Consider the following 18,009-nt stretch of genomic DNA (forward strand, 5'->3'; position numbering starts at 1 on the left):
AACTTGGTGGTGCAGAATTTTCTGAAAAGCGACAGGGGCGTGCAGGAGACGCTTTGGGTGGCCCGAAAAATTTCTGGCCACTTTCGCCATTCAGCGACTGCGTGCCGAAGACTGGAGCGCCAGCAAACACTCTTGAACCTGCCCCGCCATCACCTGAAGCAAGAGGTTGTGACGCGGTGGAACTCAACCCTCTATATGCTTCAGAGGATGGAGGAGCAGCAAAAGGCCATACAAGCCTATACATCCACCTATGACATAGGCAAAGGAGGGGGTATGCACCTGACTCAAGCGCAGTGGAGAATGATTTCCGTGTTGTGCAAGGTTCTTCAGCCCTTCGAACTTGCCACACGTGAAGTCAGTTCAGACACTGCCAGCTTGAGTCAGGTCATTCCCCTCATCAGGCTTTTGCAGAAGCAGCTGGAGAAAGTGAAGGAGGAGCTAAGACGGAGCGATTCCGCTCGGCATGTGGGACTTGTGGATGAAGCCCTTCATTCGCTTTGCCAGGATTCCAGGGTGGTCAATCTGTTGAAATCAGACCACTACATTTTGGCCACCGTGCTCGATCCTAGGTTTAAAGCCTATGTGGTGTCTCTCTTTCCGGCCGACACAAGCCTGCAGAGGTGCAAAGACCTGCTGGTGAACACACTGTCAGCTGAAGCGGAACGTGACACGTCAACGGCTCCTTCTTCATTTTCTCCCGCAACTGGGGCTGCCAGGAAAAAACTTAGGTATCCTAAGCAACCCGCTGGCGGTGATGCAGGGCAGGCAGGACCAAGTTTGGACATCTGGTCCGGACTGAAGGACCTGGCAACAATTTCTGACATGTCTACTGTCACTGCATATGATACTGTCACCATTGACAGAATGGTGGAGGATTACATCGGTGACAGCATCCAAGTAGGCATGTCAGACAGTCCATACCTGTACTGGCAGGAAAAAGAGGCAATTTGGAGGCCCCTGTACAAACTGGCTCTATTTTACCTGAGTTGCCCCCCCTCCAGTGTGTACTCCGAAAGAGTGTTTAGTGCAGCCGGGAACCTTGTCAGCGAAAGGCGTAGGAGGTTGCTTCCACAGAATGTGGAGAAGATGATGTTCATCAAAATGAATTATCAGCTCTTCCAGGGAGACCAGCCTCCAGAAGGTACAGAGGGACCTGTGGTGGTGGATTCAAGTGGGGACGAGTTAATACTTTGTGAGGATGAGGATGTACACACTGAAGAGGGTGAGGAATCGGTGGATGAGGAGGATGAGGATGACATCTTGCCTTCGTAGAGCCAGTTTGTGCAGGGACACATTAATTGCCAGCTTGTTTTGTGGGGGCCCAAACGAACCAATCATTTCAGCCACAGTTGTGTGGCAGACCCTGGCGCTGAAATGATTGATTTGTTAAAGTGTGCATGTCCTGTTTATACAACATAAGGGTGGGTGGGAGGGCCCAAGGACAATTCCATCTTGCACCTCTTTTTTTCTTTGCATTATGTACAGTTTGGGGCCTAGTTTTTCTAACTGCCATCCTGCCTGCCACTGCAGTGTCACTCCTAGATGGGTCACGTGTTTGTGCCGCCCACTCGTGTCGCTTAGCATAGTCATCCAGCTACCTCGGTGCAACCTTTTGGACATAAAAACACTATTGTGAGGTGTGAGGTGTTCAGAATAGACTGGAAATGAGTGGAAATTAAGGTTATTGAGGTTAATAATAGCATAGGAGCAGAAAAACCTACAAATTCTGTGATTTTAGCTGTTTTTATGCTTTTTTTCAAAAAAATACAGATCCAAAACACAAAACCCAGAACCCAAAACACGGAAGGGTGGTTTTGGCAAAACCAATCCAGATCCAAAACACGAAGAAAGATCCAGATCCAAAACCAAAACACAAAACACGAAAAGTGGCCGGTGCACACCCCTAGTTAAAATAGAATACATATCTTGAAGCTGCAGCACACAATAATGCAGTCACTCAGAAGAAATTGGTTGTCTAATAAAAGCAATAAACCACATAAAACATATGTAATCCTAAAATCAGTTATTTATACTAGAATGCTCCCTGTATTGTAAATCGGTCCCTTGGATGTTCTAGGTATGGTATAGAGGTTATTATAATGCCATCCGGAATATATAGAGGTCACAAGCATAGTGTCACAAGCTGCAGTCACGTCCGGGCTGGTGAAGATTCTCTCAGGCTAGTTTCTACTGAGGCAATGCACTAATTTCTGCCTGTCTGTATGCAGTATCAGGTGCACACTAATTGATTCTCCAGTCTGAGCACAGCCCAGGTGCACACTAGTCTGTCATTATGGGAGGCTTGCTCTGGTTGGGCCCTGTTCTGTTAAATTCCAGCCAGTCCTTCACTCCATGCCGGTGATAGAATTTCTCCTACTTCCAGTTTTTCCAGTCTCCTGCTAGTCAGTCGAGTTCCTGAGCCAGCCCTGCTGTGTTTGTTATTGCCGTTTGTTCCATCCAGGTGGCTCCACCTGCATCTCGTCCACTTGTGCTGCTTGTGCCATCTGGGCAGCATAGTGCGCTTCCTACGTCAGAAGCATCTGTCGCCATCCTTCGGCTTGTGTCAAACCGGCGGCACTGGTCACAACTGAGCGTCACTGGTGCGCAATCCAGCACATCATCACCAGTGTCATTCCGGGGGCACTGGTCGTAACACTGCGCTCCAGGTGTGCAATTTAGCACACCGTCGCCAGTTTCATCCCAGCGGCACTGGTAGCAACTCTGTGTTCCAGGTGCACAATTTAGCACGTTGTCGCCAGAGTCATCACGGCGGCACTGGTAGCAACTCTGCGTTCCAGGTGCGCAATTTAGCACATCGTCGCCAGTGTCATCCCAGTGACACTGGTAGCAATTCTGCGTTCTTGTGCATACCTCACCTTAGATCCATCAGCCCAAAGGCTGCATCGATCCTGGGGCCCCAGATCACTACTAGCCCCCAAGGCTGCTACAATAGCCCAAAGGCTGCATCACATCTCTAGTCCCTTGGCCATGACTATGAAGGCCACAACCAGCCCTCAAGGCTGCTACAACAGCCCAAAGGCTGCATCACAACTCTAGTCCCTTGGCCACGACTATGAAGGCCACAACCAGCCCTCAAGGCTGCTACAACAACCCAAAGGCTGCATCACATCACCAGTCCCTTGGCCACAACTATAAAGGCCGCAATCAGCCCTCAAGGCTGCTCCAACTGCCCACGGGCTGCATCACATATCTTGCTCTCGGCCACAACTAGTCAAAGCAAATCAGCCCCCCAAGGCTGCATTGACAGCCTAAGGGCTGCACCATATCCTTTAATCCTCGGTCATGACTAGTAAAGTACATTCCAGCCATCAAGGCTGTCACCAGTCGGCTCAACAAACACGCAGTCGACTCCCTCCTGTAATCGTAACAAATAGTCTCTGCTTCATCAGATGGGGTTGATAGGTATTAGTGTTCATAGCTCTTTGAGATAACAATTTTTCATATGTTGATTGGGTTGATTGGCCACATCCACATTAGACAAGCCACACCTATGCAGTTTGTCACGCCCATTTTTCCATCACGGCACACTGGTGGAGCAACCAAGGCCACTTGATTGTGTTTGAAACCCCCACCCTACACCCACTTTCCTGGGCTAAATGTTGCCAGCCACACCCTAGCTTCCATGAGTTCCCAGTGGACTCCTGTACACTAGTTTTATTTATCTGTGCACTTCTATTGTACACTTGTAATTGCAAGAATGGGGATGGCCATCAACCATTGATGGTTAGCAACTATCAATGGTTTGCCATTAATGGCAGAGATAGAATGGATCCCCGCCATCAATGGCAGAGAAGGCAGTGATGTTTTTCTTTCTCCTCACATAGCACATGTAGCAAGTAGCTTACCAACACCCCTCATATGGGCCACATAATGCCGTCCCTTATTGGCCACCACCCCCTGGGTCCCACATCCTACCACGAGACAGCTGCTAACTGCACTGTGTGTCTGATCTATCATATATCTACATTTAGCTCTCTATCTATCCATCCATCCATCCATCCATCCCTCCCTCCCTCCCACACAAGTCTTGCAGGTCACAGCAGGAATCTGACATTCCGGGCAATGAGGATCTTGCAGTTACTGTATGTTCTATTGTGTAGTGCTGCACATGGAAAATAGCACATTTATACTCAAATTGCTTCATTGTAAAGAATACAATTTTGTGATTCCATCTGTCTCTTAAAACAGCTGTGTCTTCGAAAGGTAATTTTTCTAGGTATTCCAAACATGAACCGTCTGTGCCTATCGATAAAGAAATATATTGTTATGAAGCATTACATCATTTTCTACCTGCTGCTGTGTTAAATTTACTGTAAAATTGCTTGCTTAACAAATACGCTACATCTAGAGCAGACATTTGTCTAGAGAGGCTTGGTCCTAATGGAAGTGGCTATGTGACCACTTGAATGGCAAATTTTGCAGATAAATGCACACAAGCAAAATAAAAAAGGCATATACTGTATGAGCAATAACCAATATATTGTTATGTGACAGAAAACAGATATATGTTTATTTATTCAGTAAACCATGACTCTTCAGATTGATTTCCAAATGACTAGATCTGTGGTGACATGTGGTCGAATTAGAAGGATCTGGTCATTGTGTAATCAGGCTTACCATCCGGTTCCAATGAGGTCCTTTTAGTGCAGTTAGATAATTACCAAAGACAAAGAGCACCAAATACAAATTGGATGGAGCTATCTGACAGTTGTATCTCACTTGGCCATAATTGGCACCGAGTGACCATCTTAAGCATATGCTTGTTGGCAAAGACAAGTGTTAGAAGCAGTTGGGTAGCTCTGCAGGTTGCCTAGGAGACACAGGTAGCTTCTTTTCTCCCCTGAGCTGTCTCTCAAGTGCTGATCATTCATTAGGAGAAGGCTGGAATTCAGACTCCATTCTATTGGCTGCTCTGCTTTTAAATAACTGCTTTGTCATTTCACCTATGTCGGTGATAGTTCCTGCCCAGTAGTTTCTATCTATGCTCCTAATCAGTTTGGTAATTTGATTCTGTTTTTCAACTTATTCTGTGATCTTATTTCACCTGTCATGATCTTTGAGATAGATAAGTTTGCATTTCTAGGTAACCATTTATTATGTCTACTATTTCACACTTCGTACTATCTGTACTACTGTGTTTGCCACCTCTTGCCAGAAGTTGGTTACCTTACGCCGCACCAGTATTATTGTTATACTTTTTTATTGCTGTGTGTATTGTGTTGCTGAGGAACCTTTTGCCAGAGGTTCTTATATAATTTCTCAATTACTCCTGTCGAAGTTGAATAATTGAGTGAGACAAGTTCAGTTTAAAATTTAATCGCAGCGACGCCATCTTGCGAATGTCCGCAAGACTCCATTTTGGAAATGAGATCGCAAGGCACCATTTTGTGTGGTCAGCATTAATTCAAGTTATAACCCAGGAGCTAAGAACAGATGGCAATGTTTTTGTTAACCTACCAAGGGCAACGGGAAAAACCAGCTTTCTAAGTAGAAGTAAATAAGAAGAGACAATGGGTATTTTTACATACAAATTGGGAATCCCTGGATGCAGATAAAGTATAGTTGTGGCAATTGTAATATAATATCTACACAATTGGATTTGCCTGAATCCTAGACAAGATGGCTCCAAATCCCAGTTTGAGGTGATAATACATTTGCACTTCACACAAGAGTCTGTGAGAACAAAAGAGGTTTTGTTTTCCTTTGAACACAGCAGGTGGGGGCCTGCTGACAGAGGGCATGTAGAATTACAACCCTCAGCCATCCACACTGCAGGATGTTCACTTCGTGTATGAGAGATTATGCACTTAAATCTCACCCATTAATAACTAGCGTCATTATACCAAACCCCGAATACCCACACACTACATATTCGCACATAAGGTTCCATAAGCATCAAAATGTATGATTCAAGAAGGTTCAGTTAGTTTAAATGCTAGGAAATAAAGATATTTGTTAACTAAGGAATTATACAAGATAAACATGTCATTCTTGGAGTTGTTCTGATGCATACTCTTTCCACAGTTTCCTGGTGCTATCGGTGAGGAGATCGCATTATGCATTCTCGAGTTATGGACCGCAGAACCTACAAGCAACCAAAATGTATATTTTAGATTCAACTGTTAGGATGCTAAAGGAGGCGTTACCAGAAAGACTCCGGCTGTTAGAGGCAGGGAAAGTCTATTTGAAACAAACCTGTTAAATATGTAATTACATATGCTTCTCCTCTGGGAACCAATGAGATCAGCAGGAAGTTCTCCCTTTGTCCTGTTTCAGTCTGGGGGGGAATAAATACACGTGTCCAAACACTGGTTTGCCAGTTCATGCTGAATTTTGGGTGAACTGAGGATATCTAGTCAGAAGTCTATCTCTGGGTCCAGAGGCACAGCGTATGTATAACCGCACTTGGTCTGTATTATTTCCTTTTACGCCTAAATTATGTATGTATAGATTGCGTGTAACTGACTGTACTTTTACCTGAATAATACTTGTGCGTTGGAACCACAGATTCCACTCCTGTCTTTATTTGCGGTCATACTGCGTACGCAATTAGCGTTGTGTTTAGAGGTTTATAGGCAGGTTTTGTCTTAGAGGTTCTAGGCAGGTGAATCTTAGAGGTTTATAGGCAGGAATGTATTAAAAGGTTTATTTACAAATTTAACAGTGGGGGCTCATCGGTTTATCACACTATCTGATACACGATAACACTCCGTCAGTCCTCTCTCAGCAAAAGGGTGGAGGCGCCTTTTGAAAGATTCATTAGTCTTTCATTACCACAGTGTTGCTGAGAGCGTACTGCCGGTTATTGTGTAGAGGAAGCGCTGATCAGAATCCAGGGACAAGAGAGAAAAAAAAAAAAAAATGTTTTTTTTCTCTGTTGATAGAACCTTACGTTTAGAGGGGTGCCGCAGTATTGAGTATGCGGCTGAGATGCATTTTTGCGTACGCAGTTAAAAAGTCATTATACGCTTGTGTGGTAGTCGCATAATTGTGTATGCGGCCGGTCGCACAATAAGCGTATACGCACTTCCAGTTCTGCTGCCACGTGTTTGAACAAAGCCATTAAGGTTTACATTTTTTTCTATCTACCAATATCTGGGTTAAACGTTTATTTTCTGCGCAGAGAAAAAGTGTGTAACAGTGAGTATGTGTTGGACAGTTAAGGGTATCATATGATCCTTAAGGGCTAGGTGCAAGGGTTAGCCTAGCCGCTCGGTAAGCAGCTTACCGTTCAGTACACAGAGCAGGTGTATGGTTTGTTATTTTTGTTAGGGACCGGCTCTCAGTGTGACTGCAGTGTTCAATAAAATTTGAGCATTGTAGTTGAGCCGCACTAGGTGTGATTGTGAGCTGAGAGATAATAGGTGAGCGTGGCGCATCTAGAAATTTCGTCCGTAGGTGAGCGTGGCGCATCTAGAAATTTCGTCCGTAGGTAAGTGAAAGTATCTTGATTGTCTTTCACCAGTTTAAATTTTTATTGAAAAGCGTAGGAGTTGTCTCAAAATGGGAGCCACGCAAACGGTAGAAATGTTAAGCAATGATGTGCTGCTAATGGAGGCTCCAATTGGATCAGCCCGTCGTATTATGCATACTAAGTACGGTACTTATGCAATAAGGTATTGTGATATATGGTTTAATATGACGAGAAAGAGTGTTAGACCGTTTCCCAGACTTGGTAGTTTTGATAAAAATGTGTTAGACAATGTCCAGGATCACATCAGTATGGTGCGATCCCGAGAGAAAAAGATTAAGTATTTTGAATGTTTAAAAATATGGCAGCATGAAGGGGATGCTTGGCTTAAAAATGTGCAAACGACGCAAACTAGCGTTGCGAACGCATTGCCAGAAAATACATCCACGACGCTGAGATGCAATACGGGCGAGCCGCAAATTGGCACGCACGTGCGGCAAAGTAGCGTCGTGGAGAGTATTGCCAGCAGTTCACGCTCACCTCCCCCACCTTATGTGGATTGAGGTGCAAGTACGGTTACCAAAAATACCAATAAAAATGTAACAAGCAACTTGTACCCTCTCTTAAGCAACCATAAAGAAAGTGTTTATGATATGGATGATGAGCCTATTGTAATGTCTGCCATTTCCCATGCTGTGCAAATGATAGATGCTGCATCACCACAATCACGGGTGGTGCCGCCATCTCCATCGGTAACAGCAAGGGAAGTGTTAATACACTCTGCACCCATTGAGGAAGTTGTTAATACCATACGTAGCAGCAGCAGATTAAACCCCCAGCCAGGTAACCAGGTCAGAGGTAGCAACGCTGCCGGTCTGCATCCCATTCGGACAATAACTGTTCCGAATGGAAATGCAGATGCAAACGGTGTAGTGCCCACGAGGGAAGTAGTAATGCATTGTCCATGGACAAGAGCAGAACTGAATTCCATCATAAATGATTTCCCCAATCCCAAAAAGGAACTAGCCAAATGTCAAAGATTTTTGAGAAATTTGGGTAGTTCTCATGAGCCCACTAATAAAGATTGGCGTGTAGTGTTAAGGGCCTGCCTGCCACACAATACCGACGTGACAAAATTTATCACGGACTGTGTATTGGATGGAGACGTTCCCTTAACAGACCAAGTAAACCAAGGTAACATTTCCCGCATTGTGACTCAATTGGGTGTATATTTTCCAGTAGTAGTTATCTGGAACAAAATCTTCACAATTAAGCAAAAGGAGAGTGAAACTGCAGAAGACTATTGCGACCGGGCTCTGCAGGCTATCACCCAGTACACTGGGATAGAAGATATTAAAGATAGCACTCACCACAGGGGAATGATAGTCACGGTACTCATGGACGGTCTGAAAAACGATTTAAAGATTCGGGTTCAGACCTCACAACCTGGCTGGAGGGGACTTACAATAGATAACCTCATAGAGTCTGCCATAGAACATGATAAAAACATCTCCAAAAAGAGAGAGACCCAGAGCGAAAAACTAATGGCTGTCAGTATACAAGCTCTGGAAGGAATGACAATAACATCACAGCCAACCGACACACCTGCACCCACACACACACCTGCACCTGAACAATTACACGTCCTCACCAATCCCACACCACAGCAAACACATCCTTACCCCACATATCATACACAACCACAGGTCCCATACTCATATCCCCCGCAATATCCTTACCCTCCCTATCCTTACCCATACCCACCACCTTTCCCACTTGCTCAAATCCCACAACAATCTTTTCATCCACCCCATTCAAAATTATGTTTTAACTGTCACCAAGTGGGACACGTAAGTAAGTACTGCAAAGCGAAGAACACCACACAGGAACACGAGTTTCCCATGAGCTCATAGGTAACCCCAGTATCTTCTCCCAGGCCTTATATGACTATTTATAATTTTTTCAACCTATCAATGGATCTGTTCTAATGTAAAATGTGGATGATTTATTGTTGTATTTTGGGTCATGTTTAAATGATATTAAACTGTTGTGCTTTATCTCCCACTCATCGGACACAAGGTTGCTAAGGATAAACGGCAGCCATGCCAGGCTGAGGTCGACTACTCGGAAAACTATCCAACCCAGCGGCACAGGCATTATTTAGAGCAGTAGCTATTAATAACAAGATTTAATTGCAAGAACCTGTATGCAGATACTATATCCCTAGAATTATTAAAAGTGATAGGGGGACTTATTTTACAGGTGACGTTTTCAAGAACATGCGTAAGATGATGGAGTTTTATTTTTTTTTTGTCATGATGATCTGTTTGGGGATGCTCGGTGTCTGTGATGGGGGACCAATAAAGGAGATGTGAGCTGATGGCGGAGCTGATGGAGTGGAGTCAGGAGGAGGAGTGCTATACCAAATCAGGGGAGTGCCGGTCCAATTTCAGTACAGTAAATTGTTGTGAAAATGTGAATAATAATAATAAGAACTGTATTTCAATCCTGAGTTATGACGTAGTGTATAACAATGTAGCCTGAGTTTGAGTGGTCGTGCATGGATATAACGTTTATGTTGTTTTAAGTCATCTTAGGTAATGCAGTCCCAACCCCTTCCAAGGCTCTCCTTATAGGATAGGTGCATCCCCACACCTTTCCCATGATCCCTTAAGGATCCGCGGTGTGCGTATAAGGGCAGTTTTATGTCCCTCCCGGAGACACATTATCTGAATGGTTCAAATGACCATACTGTGTCATACCATAATAACATTGAACGGTATATTCTCATGCATGGCTAAACAGATTCAAATAGCAGATTGTGATAGCATGTTGTTTGCTATCAAAGGGTGGACTTTCGAAGTTGAATAATTGAGTGAGACAAGTTCAGTTTAAAATTTAATCGCAGTGACGCCATCTTGCGAATGGCCGCAAGACTCCATTTTGGAAATGAGATCGCAAGGCACCATTTTGTGTGGTCAGCATTAATTCAAGTTATAACCCAGGAGCTAAGAACAGATGGCAATGTTTTTGTTAACCTACCAAGGGCAACGGGAAAAACCAGCTTTCTAAGTAGAAGTAAATAAGAAGAGACAATGGGTATTTTTACATACAAATTGGGAATCCCTGGATGCAGATAAAGTATAGTTGTGGCAATTGTAATATAATATCTACACAATTGGATTTGCCTGAATCCTAGACAAGATGGCTCCAAATCCCAGTTTGAGGTGATAATACATTTGCACTTCACACAAGAGTTTGTGAGAACAAAAGAGGTTTTGTTTTCCTTTGAACACAGCAGGTGGGGGGCCTGCTGACAGAGGGCATGTAGAATTACAACCCTCAGCCATCCACACTGCAGGATGTTCACTTCGTGTATGAGAGATTATGCACTTAAATCTCACCCATTAATAACTAGCGTCCTTATACCAAACCCCGAATACCCACACACTACATATTTGCACATAAGGTTCCATAAGCATCAAAATGTATGATTCAAGAAGGTTCAGTTAGTTTAAATGCTAAGAAATAAAGATATTTGTTAACTAAGGAATTATACAAGATAAACATGTCATTCTTGGAGTTGTTCTGATGCATACTCTTTCCACAGTTTCCCGGTGCTATCGGTGAGGAGATCGCATTATGCATTCTCGAGTTATGGACCGCAGAACCTACAAGCAACCAAAATGTATATTTTAGATTCAACTGTTAGGATGCTAAAGGAGGCGTTACCAGAAAGACTCCGGCTGTTAGAGGCAGAGAAAGTCTATTTGAAACAAACCTGTTAAATGTGTCGTTACATATGCTTCTCCTCTGGGAACCAATGAGATCAGCAGGAAGTTCTCCCTTTGTCCTGTTTCAGTCTGGGGGGGAATAAATACACGTGTCCAAACACTGGTTTGCCAGTTCATGCTGAATTTTGGGTGAACTGAGGATATCTAGTCAGAAGTCTATCTCTGGGTCCAGAGGCGCAGCGTATGTATAACCGTACTTGGTCTGTATTATTTCCTTTTACGCCTAAATTATGTATGTATAGATTGCGTGTAACTGACTGTACTTTTACCTGAATAATACTTGTGCGTTGGAACCACAGATTCCACTCCTGTCTTTATTTGCGGTCATACTGCGTACGCAGTTAGCGTTGTGTTTAGAGGTTTATAGGCAGGTTTTGTCTTAGAGGTTCTAGGCAGGTGAATCTTAGAGGTTTATAGGCAGGAATGTATTAAAAGGTTTATTTACAAATTTAACACTCCATTTGCAGAATTAATACTGTACTTTGCCTCTGGCTCTATTTGTATTAGGGGTGAGCGGGTTCGGATTTTTGAAATCCGAACCCCCCCGAGCCCCCCCGGTCCGAGTCCGATCCGAGTCAGGCTCGACTTTTCCCGCCTGACTCGGATCTGAAATCGAGGCAAAACGTCATCATCCCGCCTTCCGAGTCTCGCGGGTTTTGGATCCTATATAAGGTACCCGCGTCTGCGCCATTTTCTCACTCGGCTGTGGACAGTGAAGAGGGAGGGTGGGAGTTAGGGCTGGCTGGGCTGTGTAGTGTAGTGTAGTGTAGTGCTGCTGTTGTCCACTACTTCAAAGTCCATAGGGGCTGGCTGTGTTGTGCTGTGCTGCTGTTGTTAATAGGGGCTGTGTCCACTACTTCAAAGTCCATAGGGGCTGGCTGGACTGTGTTGTGCAGTCAGTTCTCCATAGGGGCTGTGTCCACTCCAAAGTCCTGTGCAGTGTCCCAGTCCTAAAGGTGTGCTGTAGTGTTGTCCAGGGGGTGCTCTGTCCATCAGGGGTGCTCCCCCCAAGTGCTAAAAAAATATTATATTTTCTGTGTTTGTGAATTGTGTGCGCAGTAGCCGCACGTGCATCAACAAAGTAGTGCCAAGCGTGCGCCTGTGTCATAAGTAAAGGGCCGGCTGGCTTGACCGTTAAAGGGTGCTGTAACCCCCAAAGTACACTCCAGTCCAAACCAAAAAAAAATTATTTTCTGTGTTTGTGAATTGTGTGCGCAGTAGCCGCACGTGCATCAACAAAGTAGTGCCAAGCGTGCGCCTGTGTCATAAGTAAAGGGCCGGCTGGCTTGACCGTTAAAGGATGCTGTAACCCCCAAAGTACACTCCAGTCCAAACCAAAAAAAAAATAATTTTCTGTGTTTGTGAATTGTGTGCGCAGTAGCCGCACGTGCATCAACAAAGTAGTGCCAAGCGTGCGCCTGTGTCATAAGTAAAGGGCCAGCTGGCTTGACCGTTAAAGGGTGCTGTAACCCCCAAAGTACACTCCAGTCCAAACCAAAAAAAAATTATTTTCTGTGTTTATGAATTGTGTGCGCAGTAGCCGCACGTGCATCAACAAAGTAGTGCCAAGCGTGCGCCTGTGTCATAAGTAAAGGGCCGGCTGGCTTGACCGTTAAAAGGTGATGTAACCCCCAAAGTACACTCCAGTCCAAACCAAAAAAAAAATAATTTTCTGTGTTTGTGAATTGTGTGCGCAGTAGCCGCACGTGCATCAACAAAGTAGTGCCAAGCGTGCGCCTGTGTCATAAGTAAAGGGCCGGCTGGCTTGACCGTTAAAGGGTGCTGTAACCCCCAAAGTACACTCCAGTCCAAACCCAAAAAAAAATTATTTTCTGTGTTTGTGAATTGTGTGCGCAGTAGCCGCACGTGCATCAACAAAGTAGTGCCAAGCGTGCGCCTGTGTCATAAGTAAAGGGCTGGCTGGCTTGACCGTTAAAGGGTGATGTAACCCCCAAAGTACACTCCAGTCCAAACCAAAAATAAAAAATTATTATCTGTGTTTGTGAATTGTGTGCGCAGTAGCCGCACGTGCATCAACAAAGTAGTGCCAAGCGTGCGCCTGTGTCATAAGTAAAGGGCCGGCTGGCTTGACCGTTAAAGGGTGCTGTAACCCCCAAAGTACACTCCAGTCCAAGCCCAAAAAATATATATTTTCTGTGTTTGTGAATTGTGTGCGCAGTAGCCGCACGTGCATCAACAAAGTAGTGCCAAGCGTGCGCCTGTGTCATAAGTAAAGGGCCGGCTGGCTTGACCGTTAAAGGGTGCTGTAACCCCCAAAGTACACTCCAGTCCAAACCAAAAAAATATATATTTTCTGTGTTTGTGAATTGTGTGCGCAGTAGCCGCACGTGCATCAACAAAGTAGTGCCAAGCGTGCGCCTGTGTCATAAGTAAAGGGCCGGCTGGCTTGACCGTTAAAGGGTGCTGTAACCCCCAAAGTACACTCCAGTCCAAACCAAAAAAATATATATTTTCTGTGTTTGTGAATTGTGTGCGCAGTAGCCGCATGTGCATCAACAAAGTAGTGCTAAGTGTGCGCCTGTGTCATAAGTAAAGGGCCGGCTGGCTTGACCGTTAAAGGGTGCTGTAACCCCCAAAGTACACTCCAGTCCAAACCAAAAAAATATATATTTTCTGTGTTTGTGAATTGTGTGCGCAGTAGCCGCACGTGCATCAACAAAGTAGTGCCAAGCGTGCGCCTGTGTCCCATAAGTAAAGAGCCGGCTGGCTCATTTCTTAAAGGCTGGTGTAACCCACAAAGTGCACTACTCTCCAGCAAAAATAAAAAAATATTTTCGGTGTTTAGCCGCACGTATATATCAAATCGATATAACATAAATGGAGGACCAAACTTTCTCCGATAAAAATAAAATAGAGAAAGATCAAGAACCACTTCCTCCTAGTGCTGAAACTGCTGCCACTAGTCATGACATAGACGATAACATGCCATCAACGTCGTCTGCCAAGGCCGATGCCCAATGTCATAATAGAGGGCACATACAATCCCAAATGACAAAGTTCAGGAAAATGACCTTGAAAAAAACATTTAAATCAGCTGAAGAGAAACGTAAACTTGCCAATATGCCATTTACAACACGGAGTGGCAAGGAATGGCTAAGGTCGATCCCTAGTATGTTCATGACTAGTGGTTCAGCTTCACATGACGATGGAAGCCCTCCTCCCACTAAAAAAATCAAAAGAGTTAAGCTGGCAAAAGCACAGCGAAGAACTGTGGTTTCTAAGAAGAAATCACAAATCCCCAAGGAGAGTCCAAGTGTGGTGGTGGTTGCGATGCCTGACCTTCCCAGCACTGGACGGGAAGAGGTGGCTCTTTCCACCATTTGCACGCCCCCTGCAAGTGCTGAAAGGAGCACCCACAGTCCACTTGCTGATATGCAAATTGAAGATGTCACTGTTGAAGTACAACAGGATGAGGATACTGGTGTAGCTGGCACTGAGGAGGAAGTTGGCGAGAAGGATTCTGATGGTGATGTGGTTTGTTTAAATCAGGATCCGGGGGAGACAGTTGTTGTCCGTGGGATGAAAAAGCCCATCACCGTCATGCCTGGGCAGAAGACCAAACATTCCACCTCTTTGGTCTGGCAATATTTCTATCCAAATCCAGACAACAACTGTCTTGCCATATGTACCTTATGTAAAGGTGGAATAAGTAGGGGTAGGGACGTTAACCACCTAGGAACATCCTCCCTTATACGGCACCTGCAGCGCATTCATAATAAGTTACTGTCAAGTTCAGAAACTTTGGCTAAGACCGTAAGCAGTCCAGGGACACCTAAATCCCGTTGTCCTGTTGTATCCAAGCGCCTGCAAACCACACCGTCAACTCCCTCCTCGTCAATTTCCTCCTTAGTCAGGATCGGAAGTAGTCCTGCAGGCCATGTCACTGGCATGACTGACTCTCCTATCCGGGATTCCTCCGGAGGATCCTGCATTGCTACGCCTCCTGCTGCCGCTGCTGCTGTTGCTGCTGCTGGGAGTCGTTCATCATCCCAGAGAGGAAGTAGGAACACCACTACTTTTACTAAACAATTGACCCTCCAACAGTCCTTAGCGAGGAGGATGAAGTACGACAGCAGTCATCCTGAAGCAAAACGTATAACTGAGGCCTTGACTGCTATGTTGGTGTTAGACGTGCGTCCGGTATCCACCATTAGTGCAGTGGGATTTAGACAATTGCTGGAGGTAGTGTGTCCCCGGTTCCAAATCCCGTCTAGATTCCACTTCACTAGGCAGGCGATACCGAGACTGTACAGAAACGTCAGAAAAAGTGTCCTCAGTGTCCTGAAAAATGCCGTTGTACCCAATGTCCACTTAACCACGGACATGTGGACAAGTGGAACAGGGCAGACTAAGGACTATATGACTGTGACAGCCCACTGGGTAGATGTATCACCTTACGCAGCAACAGCAGCAGCGTCACCAGTCGCAGCATCTCAGAAACGCCAGCTCGTTCCAAGGCAGGCTACGCTGTGTATCACCATTTTCAGTAAGAGGCACACCGCTGACAACCTCTTAGAGAAACTGAGGGAAATCATCGCCCAGTGGCTTACCCCACTTAGACTCTCCTGGGGATTTGTGATATCTGACAACGCCACCAATATTGTGCGGGCATTACATCTGGGCAAATTCCAGCACGTCCCATGTTTTGCTCACACAATAAACTTGGTGGTGCAGAATTTTCTGAAAAGCGACAGGGGCGTGCAGGAGATGCTTTGGGTGGCCCGAAAAATTTCAGGCCACTTTCGCCATTCAGCGACTGCGTGCCAAAGACTGGAGCGCCAGCAAACACTCTTGAACCTGCCCCGCCATCACCTGAAGCAAGAGGTTGTGACGCGGTGGAACTCAACCCTCTATATGCTTCAGAGGATGGAGGAGCAGCAAAAGGCCATTCAAGCCTATACATCCACCTATGACATAGGCAAAGGAGGGGGTATGCACCTGACTCAAGCGCAGTGGAGAATGATTTCCGTGTTGTGCAAGGTTCTCCAGCCCTTCGAACTTGCCACACGTGAAGTCAGTTCAGACACTGCCAGCTTGAGTCAGGTCATTCCCCTCATCAGGCTTTTGCAGAAGCAGCTGGAGAAAGTGAAGGAGGAGCTAAGATGGAGCGATTCCGCTCGGCATGTGGGACTTGTGGATGAAGCCCTTCATTCGCTTTGCCAGGATTCCAGGGTGGTCAATCTGTTGACATCAGATCACTACATTTTGGCCACTGTGCTCGATCCTAGGTTTAAAGCCTATGTGGTGTCTCTCTTTCCAGCCGACACAAGCCTGCAGAGGTGCAAAGACCTGCTGGTGAACACACTGTCAGCTGAAGCGGAACGTGACACGTCAACAGCTCCTTCTTCATTTTCTCCCGCAACTGGGGCTGCCAGGAAAAAACTTAGGTATCCTAAGCAACCCGCTGGCGGTGATGCAGGGCAGGCAGGACCAAGTTTGGACATCTGGTCCGGACTGAAGGACCTGGCAACAATTTCTGACATGTCTACTGTCACTGTGTCACGGCTTGGCGTGCGCTTGGACCCGGAGTGGAGTCGGATGAGGAATGAGGACTTGTTTGCTGGTACTTGAAGGCAGCCGGCCTTAGGGGAGTATGACTCATGAAGCAGTGGCACGCGACGGGATCAGAACCAGGCTGTGAGACACTGGCGGAACTTAGAGACCCGGGGTAGGCTGGGTATAGCAGGTAGATGGGATCAGGAGACAGGTAGTAACAGGAGCATACTGCACCAAGGCTGAGAGGGGAGTCTGCAGAAACACACTGGTACTGACACTTTAAATGAGCAAAGGAGCACAGAGAACTAGCTCACAGCATACGCTGTGATAGACGTTGCACTTGCAACTAAAGAGCCTCTGGACAGCCCTTTAGTACCCTCAGGTAGTGCAGGATTGGTTGCTAGCCTCCCCAGCCCAGACTGAACCTGATTGGCCAGAAAAGACATGTGACCCAAATCCAAGATGGCCGCGCCCAGTGGTCACAGCATGGAAGCTCTGCTAGTCTCAGCCCCTCTCACCTGCCTCCAGATGGAAGCCCTTGGTCTGCGGAGACTCACAGCACCCAGCGCTATTCTCCAGGAACCTGCACCTCTGCTGGAAACACCATGCCACAGCGCCCGGAGCGGTAAGCACCGCGATCTCAGCAGCCTGTCACCCCTGGTCGTGACACACTGCATATGATACTGTCACCATTGACAGAATGGTGGAGGATTACATCGGTGACAGCATCCAAGTAGGCATGTCAGACAGTCCATACCTGTACTGGCAGGAAAAAGAGGCAATTTGGAGGCCCCTGTACAAACTGGCTCTATTTTACCCGAGTTGCCCCCCCTCCAGTGTGTACTCCGAAAGAGTGTTTAGTGCAGCCGGGAACCTTGTCAGCGAAAGGCGTAGGAGGTTGCTTCCACAGAATGTGGAGAAGATGATGTTCGTCAAAATGAATTATCAGCTCTTCCAGGGAGACCAGCCTCCAGAACGTACAGAGGGACCTGTGGTGGTGGATTCAAGTGGGGACGAGTTAATACTTTGTGAGGATGAGGATGTACACACTGAAGAGGGTGAGGAATCGGTGGATGAGGAGGATGAGGATGACATCTTGCCTCCGTAGAGCCAGTTTGTGCAGGGACACATTAATTGCCAGCTTGTTTTGTGGGGGCCCAAACGAACCAATCATTTCAGCCACAGTTGTGTGGCAGACCCTGGCGCTGAAATGATTGGTTTGTTAAAGTGTGCATGTCCTGTTTATACAACATAAGGGTGGGTGGG

The sequence above is a fragment of the Taudactylus pleione genome, unplaced genomic scaffold (genome assembly GCF_031769625.1).
Source record: "Taudactylus pleione unplaced genomic scaffold, aTauple2 ptg000216l, whole genome shotgun sequence".
NCBI classification, from domain to species: Eukaryota; Metazoa; Chordata; class Amphibia; order Anura; family Myobatrachidae; genus Taudactylus; species Taudactylus pleione.